The 14,793-nt window shown below is 37.9% G+C and overlaps 1 protein-coding gene across 3 annotated transcripts in view; it reads left to right on the top strand.

Moving 5' to 3' along the window:
- The window catches only part of BACH1 (BTB domain and CNC homolog 1), a 45,575-nt gene that overhangs the window by 3,386 nt on the left and 27,396 nt on the right, over positions 1-14,793 (top strand). The window contains exon 1 of one of the 3 annotated variants that reach the window (XM_027582610.2): positions 13,203-13,908. The exons of the other annotated variants lie outside the window; for them this stretch is intronic. The gene's annotated coding sequence lies outside the window, so the exon portion shown is untranslated. Of the gene's footprint in view, positions 1-13,202; positions 13,909-14,793 lie in introns of those variants that run through there. 3 annotated transcript variants of the gene reach the window in all.

The following is a 14,793-nucleotide window of genomic DNA, read 5'->3' on the forward strand; positions in this document are numbered from 1 at the left end:
CGGCCCGCCCGGACTGTGACACATCAGCACCGCCCGCGCGGCCGGCCCGGGCTCCGTATTGTCCTCCTACCACTCTCGACAGCCGCCGCGTCCCGCGAGCTGCTTGCCTCCGGTCAGCCTGGCCTGGGTGTCTGCGGCGCGTGGAGTCACGTTAAGAATGGCCGAGGTCGTGGCTGGAGCAGAAATGCCACCTTGCGGGGCTGGGTTGAGCCAAGATTGGTTTGGAGGACCGGACATCCCAGAGCTCCCTTTGTTGGAGTTTTGCCCACACGTTGTAACTAAGACTCCCACAGTGTGGTGAGGGTGGGTGCTGATTACCGAGAGACCAGCTTTGTGCTTGTCTAATGGAACACGAGTGCCATTGCTTTCTCATTCTTGCGCGGCGGTTTTATGTCACTGAGTAGCATTGTGCGGAATGCCTTTGTGCAGTGAGCCTTCTGCGTTAAACTTGGGCTGATTAAGGTATAGTGTAGTAGTAATTGTGGAAGACGTGTGTGGGGAAAAACAAGCTACTATGCGATGCTTGAAGGAACAAAGGCTGTTTTGTAGGGATGCTTATCTATTTGGAGAACTGTATCAGTGTTGGGACTGTTACCCATGGTGGATGCCACTACTGGGGCTTTGTTCGTATACTTTAACGGTCTTTATATCCGGAGGCTTTGCATTTAGAGCAGTCCAGAAAGATTGTGGGGCGGGGGGGGACACTGGACGTGTTGGTGACAGAGCACTTGAGCTCTTCACATGGTCAAGCAGAGAAATGGGAAGAGGTAGGCTGGCTTCTTCCTGGTCTTGGGTAGTGGTGCAAGGGCTGGGCTGGGTTGGGCTTGAAGGCACTTGCCACTTCTGTCTTTGGCTAAAGAAGTTGGGGAGAAAAGGACTCTTGGTGAGTCAGCTTGGAGTGGGATGGCTTTGGTTTAGTGACTGCATCGCATGGTGTGTTATTGTTTAACACGGCTGGGTCTAGTGGTTTACCATTGTTCAATATGTTGATTGGATAACAAGGTAGGATGACTCCTTAAAAAAGTTGGGTTGCTGAGTCATTCAGCCAGCCTGAGAGGTAATTAAGAACAGCTGGTGCAGATATGCTTATCACATGCCTCCACCATAAAAGGCCAAGGAGCGCTCAAGAGGGCTGAAGGGTTGTCTGTTTTGATACAGGTAATGAGTGGATGAAGTCCAAGAGCAGTCTTAGGAAGTGGCCAAGTGGTGCTGAGGTTGTGTTTAAACACAGAGTGGCCTCATGACCCACTGCCTGAGAATAAATTTGTGCTGGAGAGAGCTAAAACTGAGGAAGAAATTTACAGCTAGTTGTAATGTAATAACAGGATTGTCATAAAAATATTTACTACCTTTACTGTACTTAGTTTTTTGTTTCCCTCTTGTGGTTTTGTTGTTATGTGGTTTATACATTTCAAAAAGTGAACTTAATTTGTCCTTCATAAAAACTTCTTTATGAGAACACGGGAGACTTCCTCTTGGTTTTCATGGCCTTTGGCTTTTCATGCATACAGTAGTAGTTTCTGATGGCAGACAAAAGGGTAAGGAGAATTGGCAGGTCACATTGGGTCAAGTCTAGAAAGAGCTGATGAAAGGTAAACCATATGTGTATATATATGTTTCATTCTCTTAATTATGGTGCTAGAGTGTATTTACATCTTAGATCACTACTTCTTGCTTTAAAAATGACCCAAGCTCACCGGCCAGCCCCTATTGTTAACAAAGTTAGGAATGGAAAATGTGGAAGTGGGGGGGTGGGGACTGGCCCTTGCCTGTGGTCAAAGAATGACTAATTCTTACTGATGATAATTCACTTAAAACAATTTATAAATGGAAAAGGGTTAATTTTGTTCCTTTAAGTTTGGGACTATAGGAGATTAAAAATCATGAATTTTTTTATAGGTATTAGTGTCTCTGAGGTGGGGGTGCCAGATGATTCATTTGGAAGAAAATATTAAAACTTTGGTTTTAAAATTTTAATTTTATGTAAAATAAGAAAGCTTCAAGATACAGATAATAGTAGTACATACATGTTATATAATGTGGGTACCTGCTCCTCTTTTCCTGTTGGGGAACATAAAGAATTTGTAAACCACAGCCAGTAACATTTTTTCAGCAACTGGAGTATTTTTTTAAACTTCTGATTTCCTCTTAAGAGCTAGCATTCTTTCAAAATGTTCTTAATATTCATTTAATTTTTATTGCATATGTAGTTCTATTCTTTTTATGCCGTACTTTAAAGATTTGAAGCTTGAATGTAAATTTTTTACACTGTTGATATCAGGAATGGAAATTAAAAAATAGAGCTGCTCTTTACATATGATACCATATATTTTGAATTTGGAGACAAGCCAGGTGGTTGGTTTGTTTAATGTATATGATCTGAAGTGTAGTAATATGGAAAAGGGTGCACTGGGAGCACCTGAAGATAATTTACACATTGGAGTATGACTTGTATATAACAAATTCTTTTAAAAGTTATTTTGTTCTGTTACTCCTTGAAGTCATTTTTTTGTGGGGGGGGGGCAAGTTTACATCTGCTTTAGTAAGGATTAATAAAGACTACATATTCAGCCAATCACTTGGGAAGTGGAATTTCCCCCCTTAGAAGAATGTGTGTATGTAGAAAATCAACTTCTAAGTATGCTAAGATTCAGTTAAATCTCATAGGCCATATGCCTTCTACACTCCTGTATTGTGAGAAATGATGTTTAGAATAATGATTGCAAAGTTCTGTAAAGTGACTAGTTGTCAGAAATTCTCTTCACAGTATAGATGTCTCCAAGACTTATGTTTTAGGAATCAGCTTCTTCCAATTTTCTGACTAATGCTCTGTTAATGGGAACATTGCTTTTACCTGAAAACTTGCATTTCATGAGGGTTCTGTTAAATGGAGGGTGTACTTTATGTGGTGGAATACATGCCTTAGGAAATTTTCGATTTAAAAAAATATCCCCAATAATCTACCAAAGCCCAAGGTATGGGTAAATTGAGCACTCTTTACCAGAATCCAGGCCCCTTGAAGAGAGTAAGCATTTCAGAATTGCAGATAAAACATAGACTTATACCACCATGAAACCTGGACTTCTGGCTTACTCTGTGGATAGCATTAACAGAACTGAAGTTGGAGGTTTGGTCAATGTGCAGCTGACAGAGAAGCAGTCAGCAGAGTGGTTCAGAGTGGGAGATCTGGAGCCAGACTGCCTTTGGTCAAGTTGTGGCCCTATTACCCACTTTAAAGCCTTGGGCAAGTCGCTTCACCTAGGTGTGCCTCCTTTTCTCATCTGCAAAATGGGGATGATGATGATAGAATGTATATCCTAGAGACTATTTGGACATTAAATGCATTAGTATGTGTTAAGTGTTGGCTCCATCTTAAACATTAACACATGTTAGATGTTACTCTCTGTTCACAATCAGGGAAGTGCTCAGTTACACAGCCACATTTTGCAGCTTCTTTGAACTGAATTGCAACCATTGATCACAAAGAAGACTGAAGAGAGCATGTGGGTGTGCAACACGTTGCTGCTACTGGAAAAACAACTCCAGTGAACATTCTCATGTTAGTAAGAGCAACTCAAACACCCAACTTCTGAGGGCAAGGAACACAGAATAGGGCTTTTTACTAAAAGGATCTAACCATCTCAGCAAATGCCTGGAGGTGCTCATCACCAGTTAATTGGAATTGGCTTTTGAAGAAAAAAAAACACTTTCCATTCTGCATCTAGTCTATTCTGTATGTGATAGTTGAGGACTCTGGTCTGGCAGGTTTAGTAACCTGTTCACTCCATCCTTGCTTATTAATATCAGGGCAGACTCATTTCTTAGTTCTCACCCCCAAGCAGTTTTTGGGGAACATTTGGAAGGTAAATATACCTGCCAGTTACTTCTAAGTATTATATTTTCTTTAAATGACATGCCTACGCCAAGATAGAAAATTAGCCATAGTAAACAATGGATATGTTTATCATATAGCTTCTTGTACCTGTAGGTCATTCAGAAAGGTTGTGTCAAACATTCTGACCATCCTTTAGGCTGGAGTGTGAGTTTCTTTTAATTTATTTATGTATTTATGTATGTATGTAATCTCAACACCCAACGTGGGGCTCGAACTCACAACGTGAAATCAAGAGTCACGTGCTCTTCCGACTGAGCCAGCCAGGCTCTCCAGAGTGTGAGTTTCTTGATGATGAAGATACATATCTTCTGTTTTATCTCCCATGGAACATTGAATGTGCCTTGGCTGTGTGTGTTCTGCAAACTTTTGGTTGCTGCACTGGTGGTATGGTATGGATTCATTTTGCTTCTGTGGTTTTCAAACTTGGGAATTTTTGAAAGAGTGAAGGAGAGAACATTATTTGCTTAAGTTATATTAAATGTGTAAGTTGAAACTTTTGATCATTTAAAATTCTGCTGTTTTCATTATTGGTATGAGTATTGGGGAAGCAGCTAGATTTAAGTCATTCTTTTAGTTCATCTCCTGAGATAGAAAGAAAATTTGTCTTGTGACTTCTTTTTCACCTTGTAATTGACTTAAAATTGAATTGAGCAAAATGTAATTTGGATTGTCCAGATGTTAGACCTCCTATGTACCTAATACTTTTCCTTCATATCCTCACTCCTCTAGAACAGATACTTTGTTCTATTTAGGATCAGGGACAGTTTAGAGAATATTAATAGGGTAATAAAAATTGCCCCAAAGCAAACATAAGGAAGAAATAGGAGTTGCCAGGATCTTGGTTGTTAATGACTGTTGTAGGAGCACAGTGGGCATGCTGTGAAGTTGGCAGGCTGCCGGTTCCTTTCTCAGTGCTGGCACAATTTAGAAAATGTTACCTTAATGCAGTTGAACCTGTATGTAAATCATGTTCTTTTAAAAAATACTTTTCTTAATGTCTTAGGAAACTCATTCAAAAGAATATTTTTGTAATAAAGTTATTATTCCCAGCTTCTATCTGATGAAGGTATTTCCACTTTTTTTGCTATTTCTTAGATTGGGTCAGAGTTGTAGTGGACAGTTATACTCCATTTCCCCATCCCCCTTTGTAGCCTGGACATCCACAATATACTACCTGCATGGTAATAGACTAAATAGTTTGGTGAGGGCAATGTTTTGCCCCTCTCTGTTGCCTTTTTTCCCCATTGATCTTTTTACTGACTTGTCTGCTTTCAGAATTCCAAGGGGGAAGTGTTTTTGGCCTAAGAGGTGAACTCTTAGGGTCCTGTTGAAGAAATGGGGATATGCACCCCACTCAACTTCCCATTTACTGGTATCTTCATATGCCTAATGCCTTATTCCTCCTTTAAAGTGTGCCAGCATCTTTTGGAAGTCAGCTAAATCAGTGAAGGAAATTATCCATCAGAGAGTTTGTTATAAAACATGTCTATAAAAGATTTATTAGTCTTTGAATAAATTTATGAAGTTATAATTATTAGGTTGTCATTTTGGAGTAACTAGTTTTCAGTAGGATCAGTAATTTTATTAGTGTATATTTTGCACTTAAATATTATTTTTCAACAATGTAAAGTGGTTATCAAGTCTTGGCCCAAGACACTTTTCATTTTCAAAGAACCTAACGTTTCCTTATTGACTCTATTTTTCTGAGGAGTATTTCCAGCATGGCTCAGGGTTCTCCTACGGATAGGATTTATCCCTTAATTAGAAGGAGAAGAAAAATATCCATTGACTTCTTAAATCATTTTTTCCATGTTAGTAAAAGACTTTTGAAGTAGAAAAGCATTTTGCCCAGCCGCATAGGGTTACATGCTTTCATTCCCAGCCTTTATCCAGAGAAATCAAAGGAAATGATAGATAGGGATGAGTCTGTAGCTACTATAACTTGGCCTATTTAATGGTCTCTTTGTGGTAAGGGACTGTCACACTTCCTGTTCAAACTCTAGATACATTTCTTTGGGTTTTTAAAAAATGTGTTTGGCCTCTCCTGGCATGTCTATTGTCATTGGCCTTGTTTGTTGTCTCTTCCCCAGCCCAGGAGAGCTGGGACATCTTTTCCTCCCTGGAGCAGGTTGGTGGCAGTGCACACCGTGGCAGAAGAACTCAGACTAGCATTCCCTGCCTTTGCTTCTCAGGCCCTTGCCCTGTCCCTCCACTGAGTTAAATTTGAGCAGCTGTCTTATCTCCGGAGAGTAAAGCATAATTGTGTTTTTCAGTTTCAAGGTGCTTTGGTCTCTTATCTTCCTGTGCATTCTGCTCCTCTCCCCAAACTTAAACACGAACACATAATCAGCTTTCGGTGTGTATAGATAGTAGGGTTGGTAAATTCATTTCAACATTTGTGGTATGCCTTTGTGTTAGGTATTGGGTTTACATTTGATTTATGAAACAAATATTTATGCCTTTAAATGCCAGGAACTTCTGTAGATATTGGCAGTATAGAACTTTTTACAAGGTACTGTCTAATAAACAAACCATTGCTATAGCGTATGTTACTTGCTGTAATAGCAACATGTAAAATGTGCCTGGGAACCACAGAATGTAAGAAACTGAAGTTTTAGGAAATCAGGAAGGCCTTAGGAATGTCAGTGATGAATGCATAGTTGAGCAGAGGAAACAGCTTGTTTTGACATCTCTTCTGAGAAGCTTAGCATTGAAGAAGAGTAGAGAAGAGGGATTTTAGTAGGGTGAAGCTGGGTCAGGAAGGGTGTGTGTTTGTGTATATATGTATGTAAAAAAATGTCAGTGGGAAAAGGTTGAAGATGCGGGATGTGTCCTTTGTTATTGGCTTGTTCCTTTTATGGTTGCAAGATGGCTGCTACAAGTTCAAGTGTCATAAGTCAGTGACTAAGTTCCTTGGAAGAGGACCTTTTTTTTTTTTTTTTTTTTTTTCTGGGATGTCTCTTAAGTAAAACCTTTCTCAAAAGCCTCATGATAAATGCCATTCTGACCCTCTCCTCTCTGTTCATGGGCTTACCATACCTAAATGAGTCAATATCAAGGAAAATGAGAAGACCATTGTGATTAGCTTAAATGGGTCATCATTCATCTTAATTGGGACTGGAATCTGCTTCCCCAGAAACACAGGGCCTCAGGTAGAAAGTAGATTTGTGAATGCCGTCAGGGTTTGGTTAGAAAAGGAGGTGGTGAATGGTGTTGGGTGATCAGTAGTATCATCCTTGCCTACTACTTAAACCATCTCTACACACAGACACTTCTGAGTAGAAAAAGAAAATGTGGTTGTCTTTGGATTTGGAATTTTAGGTGACTTCCCCCCCCTTTATCTTATTATATTTCCTACCATGAGCAAGTCTTAACCTTTACAGTCAGATTAAGTAAATATTTTATGTTGAAAAATATTTAAAAATTTTAAAATGCCCATTTTGCACAAAAAAAAAAACCTATGAAGGAATATATTTCTTTCAGTACTCTAACAGTTCTAAAGTTCTCTGTCATTTCATAATATTTTCAGGAAAAGATAATAAATTATACCAAGAGAATCCCTCTCTCTCTCAATCTGCAGGGCATGTCCACCTTTGATATCTGTGGCTCTCCTGAGTGGTGAGGCTAGCTTGAATAGAATGGTTGATTCAATAGAATGCCTGCTTGGATGGGCAGGATTCTTTGGAAACCAAACTCTTGAATTACAGGAGCATCTCGCTCTCTCTACACACACACATTCCCCTAGTAGGAAGGAAAGTGGTCCTGTGGTCAGTTTATTTGTTTTTATTTTCGGACTTCAAGAATAAGGCCACTTTAAGTTTAAATAGCGTTCTTCATGCTATGTGAAAGGCAAATAAATAGTTGCACAGAACTAAAGCATTTCTAATTAAAAGAACATATTCATCCAGTATGACCCGCTCCCCCATTTCTGTTACAGATGCAGAAACTGAAACCCTGAGGGGGTCAGTAACTTAAAGGTTGGAGAGGTCTTCTGCCCCCTAATCCAAATAGTACACTTCAAATCACATGCATGACCTTAGTGGCACATGTGTGCAGGTTTTCTTGACGGCGGGGCTGGGGGGCTTCTGTGCAACTAGCAATGATCTTGGGCAAACTTTCCAGTTTTAATGTTTTCTTTTTACCTTGTTGAGATCTTAGGTTTACTAAATTTTTATTTTTCCAAGATTTAGGAGTCTCTGCATTTTGTAACTTAATTCTTTTTTTTTTTAAGATTTTTTTATTTATTTTTTAACAGAGAGAGACAGTGAGAGAGGGAAGACAAGCAGGGAGAGTGGGAGAGGGAGAAACAGGCTTCCCGCCGAGCAGGGAGCCCGATTAGGGACTCGATCCCAGGACCCTGGGATCATGACCTGAGCCGAAGGCAGACGCTTAACGACTGAGCCACCCAGGTGCCCTTGTAACTTAGTTCTTGGGTATGTAGAACCTTTTAAAATACAGTTTTCTATTGGTCATTTGCATACTGATGGCAATAATAATGATAAAATATTAATGATCTTGTGCCAAACACTGTGTTATTAAATGCACCAAACCATTTGCTCCTTAGAGTAAGTGTTGCTGTTTTGTGGGAAACCTGAAGCATGAAGTCAGGTAGCTTACAGATCACACACCTGGTAATACTGGCAAAGTTCTAATTGTATCCTAGTACTGCTGTTCTTTCCAATATTATTCTGCTGGTAGTGTTAAAATAACCTAAACTGGCTTTTCTTTTGCATTTCATAATTCTGTGTGTTTGTTTAGCTCTTTCTTTATCCCCTTTAAGGTCCTTTGTGAGACAAAATAGGTTTAGGTTAGGAGCTACCTACTTAAGTCTAATGGATGCACATTTGCCCTTGTTTAAATAGCTAGACCTGACTTGATGGACCCTTCACCCTTATTTTCCAGTAACAGAGTTCTCTTTTTCCACATTAAATCATCCTTTATTTTAGAGTCCTGTACAGTTTTCTTTATTCTTTCGTGATTACTGTGAAGATATCAGTGGAGGCTACTGTGTTGTAGAGTTGCTCATGAACTTCACACGAAGTGACAAACCAGTGCTACTGATGACTGGAGGAAATATCCATTATAAAGGAGGAAAAAGTATTTGGCATTCTTTGGAATTGACTGGGAGGCTTCAAGACCATTGAAATAAATGTCAACTGCATTTTTAATGAAAACACGTTTCATTCATAGTTGTCTATTTTAACATTTTTCTTTTTTAAATTTAAATTCAGTTAGCCAACGTATGGTACATCATTAGTTTTTGATATAATGTTCAATGATTTATTAGTTGCGTATAACACCTGCTCATCACATCACGTGCCCTCCTTATTGCCCATCACTGAGTTACCCCATCCCCCCGCCGACCTCCCTTTCCACAATGCTGTTTGTTTCCTGGAGTCAAAAGTCTCATATAGTTTGTCTCCCTCCCTTATTTCTTCCCCTTCAGTTTTCCCTCCCTTCCTCTATTGTCCTCTGCACTATTCCTTATGTTCCACATATGAGTGAAACCATATGATAACTGTCTTTCTCTGATTGTCTTAATTCACTTAGCATAGTACCCTCCAGTTCTAGCTTTGTCAGTGTAAATGATAGATATTCATCTTTTCTGATGGCTGAGTAATATTCCATTGTATATATGAACCACATCTTCTTTATCCATTCATTTTTTGATTATAAAGTAATATGTATTTATAGTTAAGAATTTGAATGCAGAAACAAATTACCTGGATGTAACCATTGTTAATATTTTGACATACATTCTAACTAGAGATGGGGGAGCCAAGATTTCTTTTGGATGTGTTAAATGTGAGATGCCTGTTAGATATACAAGTAGTAATTTGAGTATGCATTTGGGTACATGATGAGTATGAGGTTCAAGGGAGTTGTTGAGATTAGACCAAATATAATTAAGAGAGTGTAGAGTAAGTCCATGAGTGATCCTATCCTTGCTTTGGGTCTGAATGAGTTCATCTAGGAAATGTGTGCAGAGAAGAGGAAAGATCTGAGGACTAAGCCCTGGGCTTCCCAGCATTTAGAGATTTAGAAGAGAAGGATAATCCATCAAAGAAAATTGACAAATGGCTGCCAGTAAGGTGGGAAATCAGGATTATGGTCTCCTGGAAGCCAAGTGAAGAAAGGATTTCAGGGAGAGAATGATCAACCTGTTGAATGTTGCTGAGATGCTGTATAAGAAGACTGAAAATTTGCCAGTTAGCAGTGGTTTCTGTAGAATGGAGGGGGAAAGGCCTGGTTTTAGTGGGCCCAAGTGAAATTGGGAAGAGAGGGAAGTGAAAATAGTGTGGATGTAAATGGCTCTTTAGGGGAGTTCTATGAAGGGGAGCAGAGAATTTTATTGTAGATGGAAGGGTATTGGGAGAAGAGCCATTAGAGTATGTTTTGTGTGATAATGCAAATGCTGTGTATTCATTTTTTTTTTCTTGGTGAGACTGCAGAAATTTGTCAATTTTACTGGTCTTCTCACAGCATTGGCTCATGGTTTCATTTATCAATTTACCAAAAGCAAATGCAAAATTTTATTATGTGAGTAGTTTTCCTGGTGGAAATAAAATAAATTTCATCAGATTTTGTAAGGTTCTAGGGGTTTGGCAGTTCAACAGTTCGTTTCTTTAAAAGATACCCTCAATTTTTTTTGAAGAATCTATATCAATTGATATCGCTGTCAGTATAAAATACTAAACCGTATGTATAACATTGATCCCAAATAAGAAATCTTACTATATTTCTTTACCCTCCCATCTCTTAGTTTTGTCAAAATAATGTAAAATGTTAGTTAAAGGTTGATTTTCCTCTTTATCAGATTTCTTTTCTGTTTGGAAAATCTTCAAAAAATAAAAGGCTCACAACCAAGTTATCAACAATTTAGACTTAACTAAGTTTTTTTTGTTTACTATTTAAATCTCTTTTAAGTTTATGTACTTAGTCAAAGTAATATTTGTTTTTGATTTAAAAAATACAGAAAGATTTATCATGAAGCCATCCCATCTGTTGTACCCCATCCCACCCCTAATTCTGCTTCATAGATAATATTCATCTTTATCCATTTCTGCTATTTAATTTTTTTGGTAGTTACCTGTGTATCTCTAAGATGTTTAGACTTCAGTTTATTTATGAACCTAAGACATTGTCTGTTGACTTCCTTTTACTATGGATATTGATTTTGTTGCTTCTTTCATCACCTGTATTTATACCCACCTGTATTTATAATCTCTTATTTCATTTCTGTTCTTGATCACCTCCACAACCCCAAAGTTTGTTTTATTTTTTTAATTTGGTCTCATTAATCTAAGGAAGTACTTTTTTTTTTAAAGTATCTTTTGATTCAACATTATAAGTCATATAGAAATACCAGTTTTCCTTTCAGTTCTCTCTGATTCCATCTCCCAGACTGTTCATTTTACTTTCATTTTGTCGAGATTAATAATGTCTACATCCCTTTTTATAACTAATTTAAGTCTTCCATTATTTGTCTATTCTGAAAGTTGAAACCAATTAACATTGTCCACATTATTATACCTGTGTCAATATTGGGCCTTGGAAAGCTAAGTAGTGCGCTATTACGCTTCTTTAACTAGAGTTTCAGTGTCGCCTTATGCCACTCAAAAAAACCTTTCTAGCATCAGATTCAAATAATAGCTAACAATTAATTATTGAGCCTTCATTATGTGCCAGGCACTGTTCTGAAAACATTATGTATTATTTCATTTGATCCTCCTAACAGAAAGTAGTATTCTTGTCCCCACTTTACCAAAAAATAAAGGAAATGTCAGAGAGATACAAAGTACCTTGCTCAGCTGGCAGGGTTTGTCATCAAACTATAAAATGCTCTTCTATGCTGTCCACTCTAGTGATCTCTAGAGCACATAGGTGCAATGTTTGTGTGGTTCTGAGAGTGCTCTCTGTTAACCACTCTATGCCCTTCTTATCTACAGCCCTGGTTTGGGGATCCTAGAATGTCTTGGGTGAATACTTAGAAAGTGGTGTAGGAATGAAGCGTGTCCTTGGAGGAGGCTGAGTGAGTTTGGGAGTTTCACTCTTTGAGGAATTTTGGGGAATTTTCACTCTTTGCTTTTTCTCCCTTTGAATTTCTTATGTGAGCCCTAAGTTAACTGGGGTAGTAACTACTACACCTCCTTTTCTGCCCATCAATTGCTCATCTTAGAAAACCTACAGTTAACATAATATTTAGTTGGTCAAATATCAAAAACTTACCTTATAAGGGAATAAGGCAAGAATGCCGGCTGTCACCACTGTCACTATTCAGTTATTGCAATAAGGGAAGAAAGAGAAGTGAGTGTAAAGATGAGAAAGAAGTAAAACTGTCTGTTTGCAGATGACATGATTATGTACCTGGAGAATCCTAAGGAATCTGCAAAGCAACTATAAGACCTAATAAGTGAATTAATAAGTAAGATTGCAGAATTCAAGGTTAATATTTCAATATTTAAAAAAACTGATTTTATGTTTACATTGTAGGAGCAGAAAACCAGAAAATGAAGTTTAACAAACAGACTCATTTATAGTAACTACAAAAAAACGCCACATAAACTAGTTAGGAATAAAGTTAACAAAAGATACGCAAGACCTCTTTACTAAAAATACCGGAATAATGCTGAAAGAAGATCTAAGTAAATGGGGAGATTTGCCATGTTGGTGCATGAGAAGACTCAATTTAGATTTTGATTCTCCCCAGATGGGTATATAGAGTCACTGCAATCCTAATAAAAATTCTACTGTCTTTTACAACTCAATAAGAAAACAGCCCAGTAAACATGAGCAGAAAAATTGAACAGATATTTCACAAAAGAAGATATACAAATGGCCAATAAGCACATAAAAAGATGCTCAACATCAGTGGCCATCAGGAAATGCAAATTAAAACCACAGTGGGATTCCACGGTACATTTCTTAGGGTAGCTAAGATTAAAAAGACTGAATACCAAGGATTGCTGAGAATGTGGAGCATCTGGACTTGTTATACACTGCTGGTAGCAGTCCAAAATGATACAATCGCTTTGGAAAACTCTTCAATTTCTGAAAAGTTTAAACATAAACCTACCATATCACTCAGCTCTTCTACCCCTAGGTGTTTATTTACCCAAGAGAAATGAAGTATATGTCCATCTGGATGTTCACAGAAGCTTTATGACAGTAATCCCAAACTGGAAGCAATGCAGTTGTGTCCATCTTTGTTAGAATAGTCCATCAATAGTTAAATGGTTACACAAATAGTCATACAGCCATACGAGGGAATATTATTCAGCAATAGAGAACATCTGATGTATGCAGTATGAATGTCATTAAGCTGAATGAAAGAAGCCTGAAGCTAGAGGACATAATGTGTGATTCCATTTATATAAAAATCATAGAAAATGCACGCTAATCTACAGTGACATCAAACAAAGCATTGGTTACCTGGAGCTAGGGGAACAGGGAAGGAGAGACCAAAAAGGAGATGTGGAATTTTGAGTCATGAAATTTCTACATCTTTTTAAAAAATTTCTATATCTTGATCTTGGCTTCATGCACAGTATGCAAGTGTCAAAACTCATTGAAATGTGTACTTTAAATAGTGCAGTTCTGTGTAAATCATACCTCAGTGTTGATACAGAAAGTAGTGACTGACAAGTGCATGATAAAAAATATGTATTCAGTAAATTAGTTTTATTCGTGTGGGCCAATTCTAGTTGCTAGTTCATATTTTATAACATCTAATTCAGTTGAGATATAACAATCCTATTAAGGATCAAGTAGCTGCCAAATATGTTAAGCAAATAAAAGACTCCGTTGTTTCTTAAATACTTTTCAGTTAAGAAGGTATAATAGTGGAATCCGTTATTCTTGTTTTGGTTCTTGAACTCAGGTTTCCTATGTTCCTTATTTTTTTTCTTCCTTTATTCCCTTCCAGGCTGTCTTAAACGTAGTACCCAGAATTATCAAAGTTGGATTTGTTGACTTGGGAAGTAAAAAACCTTTTGTTTCTGACCTCTTAGTTGGTGAGTTTGTAAATAAGGTCTTCAAACTTCTCTAACCATTCAGACTTCTCCCCTCTATGTTTAGCTTTATCATTTCGGATATGGAATTAGACCAAGTAAATATAATAAAAGATCCATGATTAAATGCATAATTTTTAATATGAGGAAGAGTAAGTGGAAAAAAGTCCAACTTTCCCTGTATGGAAGCAGGGAATGAACCATGAGCTGCAAAAATTGTAATGATTTGCTCACCTTCTCCATTCTCCACATCTCGTTTTAAAAAAGATGTGGCATTTTTCGTCACATAGTTTTAACATAGATTTCCAGGTCATATTCCCATATGTTGTTGTAAAAGTCATCTAAAAACGATGTTCTTGTTTTTGGTGCTTTTGTAAGGTCTTTTGCTACTTAATTTATATTCTTGTTTTGTTTTCTATTTTCACTCAGTTTTTTTGATCTATACATTTATGTACCTCATCTAGTCATACTTAGGACTTTTTCATAAGAGGAATGGATTTAGAAAATGTGATTCTCAGATTTTTTTTTAATATTTATTTATTTGACAGAGAGAGAGACCGTGAGAGAGGGAACACAAGCAGGGGGAGTGGGAGAGGGAGAAGCAGGCTTCCTGCTGAGCAGGGAGCCTGATGTGGGGTTTGACCCCAGGACTCTGGGATCATGACCTGAGCCGAAGGCAGACACTTAACGACTGAGCCAACCAGGCGCCCTCAGATATGATGCTTAAAGAAGTATGATATTTAAGATATGCAAAAACTTAAAGAAAATAGCAAATCTTGGTCACTGAGTTATTCTTCCTGGCTCTTCCTGGCAGGTGATTCTGGTCTGAGAATATAGGGAAGAATGTAGACTTAAATTATTGTCTCTGATTTAAATTCCCACAGACTT

Source organism: Zalophus californianus, chromosome 1 (genome assembly GCF_009762305.2).
Source record: "Zalophus californianus isolate mZalCal1 chromosome 1, mZalCal1.pri.v2, whole genome shotgun sequence".
NCBI lineage: Eukaryota > Metazoa > Chordata > Mammalia > Carnivora > Otariidae > Zalophus > Zalophus californianus.